Source organism: Planococcus citri, chromosome 3, assembly GCF_950023065.1.
Source record: "Planococcus citri chromosome 3, ihPlaCitr1.1, whole genome shotgun sequence".
Classification (NCBI taxonomy): Eukaryota; Metazoa; Arthropoda; class Insecta; order Hemiptera; family Pseudococcidae; genus Planococcus; species Planococcus citri.
This window is the reverse complement of record NC_088679.1, coordinates 76,156,140-76,168,251: the sequence shown is the minus strand read 5'-3', so window position 1 is coordinate 76,168,251 and position 12,112 is coordinate 76,156,140. Positions and strand designations below refer to the sequence as shown.

The following is a 12,112-nucleotide window of genomic DNA, read 5'->3' as shown; positions in this document are numbered from 1 at the left end:
TTGGAGAAAATGAGAAAAAATAAAATTTTCATGTATGTATTGACATTCTGAAATCTAAACCTCAGATTTGATCTCCTTATTTTCATTATAAAAGCACTAATTGATATTGTTGAGCCCCCCCCCCTTCCACCGGATGATGAAAAAATTGAACTTGTGCTCCCTCACCAAAAAAAAAGGCAGGAAAGTTGAAATTTTCATGATTTTACACTCTAATCTTTAGATTTGAATTTGATCCATTTTCATCAGAGAAAAGCATTGTTTAATGCTTAGTTTTTACAGTTCCTCCATTCTGTACGATAAAAAAAAGTAGAATACCTCCCCCACCACATTTCTAAAAATAAGTAATTGGAACATAAATCACTACCTAATCGGAAAATGAATAAAATTTACGGATTTTTATAGTTTTATTTCATTTTTTTTTGATTTTTTTCATGATTGGAGGCTGGCTTTAGGTACATAAGGAGACCTAAATTTCTTGGGACAATAAATGACCCACGAAAAACTAATTATTTAAAAGAGAGTTCAGCTTAAGTTCAGCTTCAATTTTTTCAAAAAAAAAAATCAAAAATTTTTTTAAAATACTTACTTAAAAAATGAAAAAAAAAATTTCAAGACGTGAGCTAAGCATTTTAAAGAAGGTATGAGAAAGATCACAAAAAAGCTAGAAGATTTTGTAAAAAAATTTAAAAATAAACTTTTTTATAATGACAGGAAAAATTATACTTTTTCAAAATTTTTGTCAAAAAAGCGAGACTATTTCGCAAATTTTCGACAATTTTTGACAATAAAGTGAGAATTTTTTGCAATTTTTGACACGAAAGCGACATTTAGGAATTTTTTTAGCAAAAAGCAGGGCTTTCCTGGAATTTTTTTTGCAAAAAAGTGAGACTTCTTGGTAATTTTTGGCATACTTGGGTAAAAAAGAAACAAAATTTCTCAGCTTGTTTTTTTTTCAACCTTTAGAGGCTTCCATACAAAAGAAAATCAGCTCGGTTTGGGGACCATTAAAAATTATTTCTCAAAAAGATAAATAGTAAAAAGATGATTTTTTTTTGAAAAATTAATATTTAAAAAATTTTTTCCAACTGAAGGGGAGGGGGCTGTCGAAACGAACATTTTTGAACTTGGGAGAAAACTCAAAACCGAGGAAGTATTTTCTCATAAAATTCAACAACTTTATAAGTTGGGAGCTCAAAAAAAGAATCCTCAAAATAACAGCTACCCCTAAACTACACTCAAAATAGTGGAAAAGGAGGTTGGAAGACACCATCGAGGGAAGGTGAGGACTTAATTTGAAAAATGGAATCTGACAGTTTTCAATATCCAAGTTATTATTCATTTATTGCCATTTTGAGCCAACTGGACTGAAGTACATGTTAAGATTCTGAGTTGAATTGGACGGAGGGAGGGAGGGAGGGAGGGAGGAGAAGGGGGACTTGACTTAGAAGCTCAACGATTTTTGAAGATACGAGTAATAATTTTTTTAGTAACTTATGAACATTTTTGCATCGCAAGCTCTACTTTGACCCAAAAACCCAAAAATGCCCAAGAAGGTGGACCTCATATAGAAAAAAATTTACGAGAAGCTAATTTAAAAAAAATTTTTGATCGCCACAATTTTTGAGAACAGCAAAAATTTTACTGCATTGAAACTGATAATTTTTTCCGACTAAAAGATTGAAATTATCGATAATTTGGAGGCAGTGAGGACATTTCGACCGAAGGGGGGGGCAAGGAAGGAGGAAAAAAGGTTTTAAAAAAGTCAAAATTAGAAAAATTAGCAACTTTTTCAACTCTGAAAACTGAAAATAAAGTGCAGCATCTAAAAAATGTAGAAAAAAGTTGGGAAGAATTCCAACTCCTCTTCCGCTACCCCATGCTCAAAATTAGTAGGTACTAGGTAGGTATATTTTAATTCATAAATAAAAATATCCTAAGGAGAGGGGGGGGTAATTCGGAATCCCCTACAAATGAATATTTTTTGAAAATAACCTTTCAAGAGGATCTGAGCAAGCCTAATAATTTTCATGCACTGATAATAATTTTGTGCATAATTGTTAGCCCTCCTAAACTTTAATCTGCTCGCGGGGTTATACAAAGGAAAAACTGAAAATTCAAAATAGAGAAAGCTGGACTTTTCACGAGAAATGCAGAAGTTGAAACCTGATACATCAAACATTTTGAAAAAATCGCTGTATAGATGCTATTTTATTCAATTTTCAACTAACTGATTTCAAAATGTGATCTCAACACCTCTGAAGGTGAGGTGAGGGGAAGGTGGAGGGGGGGTACACGGGCTCATAATTTTGATCAAAATTAAAAAAAAAAAGTTCAAAATTCAAGTTTGAATATTTGCGTATTTTTTTGATCCGATCTTTCACGATCTCCCCCCCCCCTACTCATCCACCACTTCCGTCTCATATACTTTCAACAATGCTGCAAAAATGGTTCAACTTCCAAAACATTAAAATGACGGGTGTCACGTTCATTTTTTTCAAGATTTTGAGAGTTTTGAGTCTGAATATTTACCTACGATTCTTTTTGCATACAAAATCTTGACAAGCCCCCTCGTGTTTTCCTCAATTTTGAAAGCAAAAAAACAAAAAAAATTCATTTTTAAAAATTCAGATTTATCAGGGACGCCGAAACATGGATGGAAATGAAAAAGTTGACATCTGAGATCAAATTAGCGAGTGACACATGGATCCTGGCTAATTTTTCAGACCATCAATGAATCATACTCAGAATTAATTGTACCCTACTAATTTAAAAGTTGACCACTATTCTCCCCATTCATATTTTCGATCAATCGTTCGTTTCTACGTTTTTCTGTCCACTGACGTGAGCTTAGCTAAGGGAAGTTTTTGGGACAGAATTTGCGACGTTTTCGGGGCTTCAATCACTTTCACGACGTCTGCCTGATCGAGATCCTCACTTTGGTGACTTCTAGGAACTTTTTACCTCTGACACCTTCAATTGACCATATTTCATCTTTAAACACTGTATCCTAACGGCTAACATCATCGATCATTGATCAAAAGACGAGACGAAGACGATCAGACGTCTGCACTCAGCATACACATCTCAGCACCCTTTGTTAGAGCCAGCGCCGTTCGTCGTTTTGAGTACCACTGCTGTAGACGACGACGAGATTACAAGATGGTTTACCGTAAAACGCAAGGACAAAGCGAGCGTTTGGCGGTCCCGTAGTCGTAGACCGTAGTGGCAAGACCAACAGGCAGCAGCAGGCGTCTCTATCACATACATAAGTTTCGTTTACCGCGTACATCGTACCCGCTCGCCACCGCCGCACCGGTCTACCGGTAACGCAGCGCGGCAGCGGTTAGACGACCTTTCGAGGCCATCATCGACATCGGAACCCCGATAGAGCCGCCGGCCAAAGACAGCCCAACGACCGGTAAGGCGGCGGTATATAAGCTGACAAGCCAACGTGCCACAGAGACCGGAGTACACTGTACAGAACCCACAAACAAAAAACGCAGCGAGCGCCGGCCGTTTAACTAAATCAACCGGAGACCAGAGACCAGCATCGTATAGAATAAAATTAAAGTACCTACGTAATATACGTGAAAAAAAAGAAGAAGAAAAAGGTAGGTACGCGAACACCACATACTGACTATACGGGGCTGTTTTGCCATAGTCGTCGTCGCCGCGTGTACTCGGCGTGCTCCTCTTCTTCGGGCTCTAGGAGGAACTGGGTATACTGGATAAGATTAGTGGGTATACAAGGTGTCCCATCTAAAGACACAGTTTCGTCGCTTTTTGCAACTTAATAGGCTTTGTTGTGGTATCCGAAACTTAATGAGTTTTGAAATTGAAATTTTTTGAAGCATGGAATGCAGGAAAGGACGCATGCTACGTTAGATGGATTACGAAAAAAAAGTCGGCAAATTTTGAAAAAATTCAACGGAGACCTTCATATCAAGTTGAAAGTTACTCAGAAAAAATTTCAACTCGAGAGGTGCCCTTGGAGGGGAGATAGAGACCCTCAAAGCGAAAGTATTTTCGAAAAAATTATGGTTTTTTTCGCTCCTATCGCTATCCAACCTGTTTTGGGAAAAATGGCCCAGTCCCAAATATAGCAGCGGTGCCAATTTTTTGGTCATTATTGCCTATTTCAAAAAACTGAAATTTCATAAGTTACTGGCCTGTTTTTCTCCAATTTTTGAAATTAACAATAATGGTCAAAAAATTGGCAGCACTACATTCCAAAATATTTCTCCCGTTTCAGGAATGATACCTACCTTTCAATACTTAGGCATGATAAATGAGAAGAATTTGCGAAGGAAAAATTTTCAAAACACTTTATCAAAAAAATGAGCGATTTGCAAAAGAACCCTAAAATTGGTCTTGGATTTTCACAGCAATAGCATAGATCGACGCAGAGTCTCAAATATTTTCATTAGGGACAGGACCATTTTTCCCAAAACAGGTTGGGCAGCAACAGAAGTAAAAAAACCACGATTTTTTTCGAAAAAAGCCTCTTTTTGGGGCCCCATATCTCCCCACTAGGTAGATCTCCGGAGCTAAATTGAAGGTTTCAAATAATTCAAGAAAAGTACTCACAATCAGAAGTTGAAAAAAAAAACATAGTAATCAACAAATCAACTATAATAGTGGAGTGGCAAACAGCTGAAATACAGGAGAAAATGGCATTTGATGAAAGAAGCGTGAATTTTGGTATGATGAATTTTAGGGCCAAAATGAAGTTTTTAAGACCGGGAGCCATTCGGGCTCCCCCCTCCTTCGAGGGGGGTGGACCCTACAATTTTGAAATAAGTCCTGTCGATCGAGTTATGGTCAGAAATCAATTATTATGGTGTCCACTGTTAGGTATTGATCAGCACTTTCTATTTTCACCATTGAAGTCATCGTCCCCCCTCTCCCCCTGGCGTGGGGCTCAGCCCCCTAAATTGTGGATCTGGAAGACGTTGAGACTCGGAAATGTAATTTTGTGAAAATATCCTTCAAAAAGTGTACAAGTAATTTTGGTGATTCATTTTTTGGTTTCCTCCCCCCTTCTGCCCCCTGTGGCACCTCAAAACTTAAAAAACGCGCAAAATTGCCGCTTTAATGACAAAACATGGTGGAAACGGTGAGCGAAATGCTAATTCTTATTGAAACTGGTAAGAAACATTTATTGAAAGCAGTACGTAACGCGAAAAATAATGACTCTCCCCTTTACGCGCCCCCATCAACCCCTAATTGCAAAAACAAATATACTGGTCAAAATTCCATCAGAATTGAAATATTAAGCCAGTTACTGTTTAATATTGATCGATATGTTCCGCTAAAAGTGTCGGAATCATCGCATACCTCCCACCCCTTCAAGGGGGCAGACCCCTAAAATGTGGAGTCGATGAAACCCCCACTTATGGAACTGAAATTCTGTAAATATGCACTTCTCTGGTCATAGGAATATATTTAATAGTCTATTTCATCGATTACATTCCTCACCCCGCTCCCGCCCCTCCCCCTTTATAAACCATTATACAAAATTTGATCAAAAAGTAACCCCTCCTGCTTTGTAGCGCGCTCCATAGAAAAGTTACAGAAGTCGTTGTACACTTAATGGATAGAGAATTTCATCAGCTTTCCAACGGTATGTTTGTGATCATTGTGAGATGAAAACAAGCGAACCTGTGTACAATAAAGTGAATGAAGGTTTTTTTAAATTGATTCCCAACTTTTAAAATATTTGAAAAAGTTGTCCTTCAGAAAGTTCTGCTGTTTTCCCCCTTTTTTTTCACAATGTCCTGCTTGTTTGACACTTTGTAGCCTACTAGATCACTTTCACTTCTTCTATTTTTGAATCATGAAACAAAATTTGAGACTCTCCCTTCTGAAAGGTAAACCTCAAATGAGGATTCCAGGCGATTTTAATAGGGTTCCCCTATTAGTGGAGAAACCCTACAAATTTTTGTACTTCCCATATTTTATTCTTTCTTATTTTATTTATTTAAGTATTTATTTTTTTTTGAAAATATGAATTTCTAAACATTTTCTGTCAAGTGATGATAAATCTGAGGGAAAGAGGAGAACATCTAAACATCTGAAAACTTTGAATTGAAAAAAAATCAAAATGCTTTCTGAAGTACCCCCTTTCATTCAAAATATAAAATTTGAGAAATTGTCTTGCTATTGTCTTTTTTACCATTTCTTAACTATGGAACAAAAATTTGAGGGCTCCCCTTTCTGAAAATATTGAGGTAGGTACGAGTATTTTTGGAAAAATTGCTTGTTTTTTCATACTTTGAATCAAAAATTTTTCAATTTCCATTATATTCTTCCCTTATTTTGGATATTTTAATTTCTAAAAATTTTCACTCAAATGATGATAAATTCGGAAGAAAAGGTCCAAACATTTGAAAATTTCGAATTCAAAAAGAAATCAAAATATTTTCTAAAGCAGTGAAAAAAATTGATTGCAATATTATTGAACCCCTCTCCTTTCCTTTTAAATAAAATAAATGAGAAATTGTCCTACTTTTGCCCTATTTTTTCATGCTTTTCCGTTTTTTGGATAACTTTTCTTGTTGAAAATCACAAATAGAAGCAAATAACGTCCATTTGTGGAATTTGCGCCCAAATGCGGGCATATGCGCGCAAATGCTCACCTTTCGCGCAAATGCTCACCTTGCGCGCAAATGCTCACCTTTCGCGCAAATGCTCACCTTGCGCGCAGGCAAATGAATATGCGCGCATTTTAACATCACTAGCTTACATTACAGAAGTTGTTTTATACTCGATCGATAGAGAATTTTATCAGCTTTCCAATGGTATGTTTGTGATCATTGTGAGATGACGGGAGGGGTGACCATTTGTCAAAAATTCAAGGATTGCTTCATTGCTTGAAACAAACGCCCAAAGCTTCATTCACTTACATTTCACACAGGTTTGCTTGTTTTCATCTCACAAACATATCTTTGGAAAGCTGATAGAATTCTCTATCGATCGAGTATAAAACAACTTCTGTAACGTAATGTTCCTCCAAAGCACGGCACAAAGTAGGAGACAGAAAATTCAAAAATTGCTTTCAAATGAACCGAGCTCCCCAACCTTTATTCACTTTATTAGAAAGAGGTTTGCTTGTTTTCATATAACAAACATACCGTTGGAAAGCTGATAAAATTCTCTATCGATTGAGTATAAAACAATTTCTGTAATGTAACGTTCCTCCGAAGCGCGACACAAAGTAGGAGATAGAAAATTGAAAAATTGCTTTCGCATGGACCAAGCACCCAAACCTTCATTCACTTTATTGTACACAGGTTCGCTTGTTTTCATCTCACAATGATCACAAACATACCGTTGGAAAGCTGATGAAATTCTCTATCCATTAAGTGTACAACGACTTCTGTAACTTTTCTATGGAGCGCGCTACAAAGCAGGAGGGGTTACTTTTTGATCAAATTTTGTATAATGGTTTATAAAGGGGGAGGGGCGGGAGCGGGGTGAGGAATGTAATCGATGAAATAGACTATTAAATATATTCCTATGACCAGAGAAGTGCATATTTACAGAATTTCAGTTCCATAAGTGGGGGTTTCATCGACTCCACATTTTAGGGGTCTGCCCCCTTGAAGGGGTGGGAGGTATGCGATGATTCCGACACTTTTAGCGGAACATATCGATCAATATTAAACAGTAACTGGCTTAATATTTCAATTCTGATGGAATTTTGACCAGTATATTTGTTTTTGCAATTAGGGGTTGATGGGGGCGCGTAAAGGGGAGAGTCATTATTTTTCGCGTTACGTACTGCTTTCAATAAATGTTTCTTACCAGTTTCAAGAAGAATTAGCATTTCGCTCACCGTTTCCACCATGTTTTGTCATTAAAGCGGCAATTTTGCACGTTTTTTAAGTTTTGAGGTGCCACAGGGGGCAGAAGGGGGGAGGAAACCAAAAAATGAATCACCAAAATTACTTGTACACTTTTTGAAGGATATTTTCACAAAATTACATTTCCGAGTCTCAACGTCTTCCAGATCCACAATTTAGGGGGCTGAGACCCACGCCAGGGGTAGAGGGGGGACGATGACTTCAATGGTGAAAATAGAAAGTGCTGATCAATACCTAACAGTGGACACCATAATAATTGATTTCTGACCATAACTCGATCGACAGGACTTATTTCAAAATTGTAGGGTCCACCCCCCTCGAAGGAGGGGGGAGCCCGAATGGCTCCCGGTCTTAAAAACTTCATTTTGGCCCTAAAATTCATCATACCAAAATTCACGCTTCTTTCATCAAATGCCATTTTTTTTCAGTTGCCACTCCACTATAACAAGAAATCTAGCAAGACACGTTTTGTTGGAAAATTTTGAAAGATTTTGAACCTGGTTTCCACCCTTGGATCCATACTGATCCTCAAGAAAACATTGAATCAAGTGATTGGAGTTTGAATCGGGGATTCGAAAATGTAGATCAGACATCAGCTCGTTAGAGCACCAAGAACACATTTCCATTGAAAAAATCTCTATTTTGATATTCAGATCAGGTATTAGCTACCGAACATCTCAATGAATTCGCTACTTGCTCCCTGATCTTCTATCTCCTTTGAATTGAACTAATCAGAATTCAGCATCTGAGTTTGAACCCTGGTTTTAAAATTCAAATCAGGTCTTCATGTTCCCTGTTCATCTATGTATTCTCCTTCGAAGTGAAACAACTTTGAATCCAGTGATTGAAGTTCAAAATCATAGTTTTGAAATCCTGATTAGGCGCCAATTAATTATTCCTAATTGATCAGGGTAAATTTAAACTTTGAAAATGATTTCATCTCAAATACACGTTTGGCATTAATTGTGCCAAAAAAAAATCAAAAGATATTATTTCTGGAACTTGAAGTACATCAATTTGAAATGCAATTGGACCAATTTTTTAGTCTTTATTTCCTATTTCAAAAAATTCTGAAAAATAGCCAAAAACTTCTCAATTTTTTCCAGTTTTTCAAAATGGCAATAGGTACCTAGCTACCTACTTATATGTATCTCAAAAAAATCGCCATCATCGTAATCCAGAATACTTCCCCAGGTTCAGAATAAAAATGATATACTTATTTAAATGTTTTGCCATACCTAATTAGGTAATGCAAAATATCTGAGAAGGAAATATTTTAAAAACATAAATTTACCGAACTCCCAACCACTCACAAGGGAGGAAGTATCCCAACCTGCACGAAAGTTTTGAACCAAACAAAGACGAATCGAAAGAGGACCCCAAAATACACCAACATCCATAATTTCAGGGGCCGAAATTCATTTTTGAATTGTTGACAAATTTTTGAAAATTTAGATGAAAATTGGAAAAAAATCAAAATTTTAACAAATTGACCTGGAAAGCTGAAATTTGTTTTAGGCCCTATTTTTAACCTCCAGAGTCGATTGATCACAGTTTCGAAGTGTTCTAGAGCCTTCTGCGGATTTCCAGTTTCTTCAGTTTTCAAAAAAATGCTTTTAATCGGGAAAAAAAGAAATTCACCACTATAAACTCGGATTTACTATCTTTGCGACTCTTTTGACCCATTTAGACACGTACCTATTATCAAAACATTCTTGTGTCAGGTCAAATCCAAAATTTTCTCCAGTTACCTATTTTTGAAAAAAATTAAGAAATCATCATTTGCAAACACGTAAAACAAAAAAAGTGAAATTTGATTGGTATCATATTTTTGGTGATTGTTTCGAAAAACATTATTTTTCAAACTTTAAACAACATTGTTTTTTTCTTCTCGAAACAAGCTATTGCCCTTGTTTCACTCGGGTCTGTTTCCTTTTCAATTTCAAAATTGAAGTTTTTAAAACGTCATCATTCAAATTCTAAAATTTTGGATCGAAAGAAATGAACAAATTTTTAAAACATTGTTTTTACTTTTCGAAACCTAAATTTTCGAAAGCTTTTGGCCTTGCCTCAGTTGACCCGATTCCTATCTCTAAAGTCTGAACAAAAAAGAAAAATCCATGTTTGGAACTTTCATAAATTCAAACGAGAAAATAACAATTTTTTAATGATCCTTACTTAATGTGAGTATTGGTGAAATTGTGACATCATATTCTATTTGTAAGTATTTCATCTTAAGAACTCGTCATTTTATTCGGCAAAAATTGGTATTTTTTCTCATACGTACCAGTCTGCAATTTTTCAGTCACCAACCCCCCTCCCCCCTCCTCCCCTAAAAAAACTTCAATTTTATTCTTGTCAGTATGACTTATTTTTGCGTATATTGAATGAAAAAGCTCAAAAATGACATCAACTGTACAACTCGCATTCAAGTATCCTAACCTGAGAAAATCAAAACTCACAATCAGAAGAAAAAAAATCGTTGATTGAGAGAAATAGAAACAAGAAGAGCTTTTTTCCAAATTTCATAAAAAAGAATCAAGACTTTTTGAAAATATTGACAAAAAATCAAGACAAAAGTACAGAAACCAGGATGCACAAGAAGGTATTTATAGTCTAAAAGTCCTGCGTCTTGCTTTTCCCGCATCTCTATACCCACACATTTGTCTTGATTTTTTTTCAAAAAATGACGAAAAAGTTCTTGCTTTATTACTTTACTTGTTTTTGTTCTCTATAAAAATTAGGAAAGAAATCAACTTTGATGAATTTCAATTCCATATTTGTTTTGTCTCCCTGAATCTGGGGGTTTCAAAAAATTTTCTGTTTCAATATGAAAACTTGAAAGAATTTCTTTTCAAAGTCCTGCTTTTTTGCCAAAATTGCAAAACAATCTTATTTATTTCCGTTTTTTCCATCAAATTTAAACTTGCATAAATTGTCTTTTTTCCATCAAATTAAAACTTGTATAAATTGGCGATCTCCTCCCCCCCCCCCCTGGGGGACTCATGAAAACATTTTGAAAATTATTCAGCTAAAAATGTAATCTGCTGCCAAACTTACAAGAAAAAGTTTTGCTTTTTTCCATTTTTTAATCCAACGTTGACATTTTCTCTATTTTGTTCTGTTCGCTTTTCACAATTTTAATTTTTGATGTATTTTTCTTGTTTTTTTTTTTTGCAAAATATAAATAAAATTGTGGCCAGAAAAATTTAAACTTGCATAAATTGTCTTTTTTCCATCAAATTCAAACTTGTATAAATTGGCGATCTCCTCCACCCCCCCCCCCCTGGGGGACTCATGAAAACATTTTGAAAATTATTCAGCTAAAAATGTAATCTGCTGCCAAACTTACAAGAAAAAGTTTTGCTTTTTTCCATTTTTTAATCCAACGTTGACATTTTCTCTATTTTATTCTGTTCGCTTTTCACAATTTTAATTTTTGATGTATTTTTTCTTGTTTTTTTTTGCAAAATATAAATAAAATTGTGGCCAGAAAAAAATTGGCCTCGAAGAAACTCTGATATGATCCCACTCATCCCTCTCCTCTTTCCTCACCCCAATTGAATCAGATAAAAAAAGTTTTCGGCTTATAATTCTGCTGTTAATTATCAAGTAACAGTTCTTTTTCACTGGAAAAATTTGCTTTCAATTTTTTCTCATTTTTAAAGTTTTTTTTTTTGAATTTTTGCGTATTTTTGGGAGGCGTAATATAATGATTAATTGACAGTCGTGAATCAGTTTCAGTACAGCGAAAGTATTGAAAAAGTCGTGAATTTAGTCAATTAGGTAGTGAAAAAATGAAAAAATTCAGTAATGCGTTCATTGTATTTTTTTTAAAAATTATTTTGATTGAAATTGAAAAGTACTTTGCATACAAATTTTCTTCCAATTTCAGATCTGTTTTGAAAATTTTCCTGTGAAATAAGATGTGACTTCGTTGATTTTTTGTGTTTGAGGGGGGGGGGTGAGGAGGGGATCTAGTTGGGAGCTTTCTGAAAATTTGGTTGAAAAAAAGTAAGGTGAAAAAGTAGTGATTTTTTGAAAAAATATTCCGTTAGATACCACGTCCAAGGATTCTTCAGTGTTCTCATAAATTACAGATTCCTACAGTAAACTAAGTCACTAGAGGTTTTTCAATGAATGCAAGCTCTTTCAGATACAAATCGCCATGTTCTCTGATCCGAGTTCAAATCTCAGTTTTAAAATGTGTACTATAATGCAGGCACCAACTCATTGACATATGAGTG

The 12,112-nt window shown here is 35.4% G+C and overlaps 1 protein-coding gene across 6 annotated transcripts in view; it reads right to left on the bottom strand.

Moving 5' to 3' along the window:
* Positions 1–12,112, bottom strand: part of LOC135839318 (CAR1 transcription factor-like) — a 98,561-nt gene that overhangs the window by 55,198 nt on the left and 31,251 nt on the right. The window lies entirely within an intron of this gene.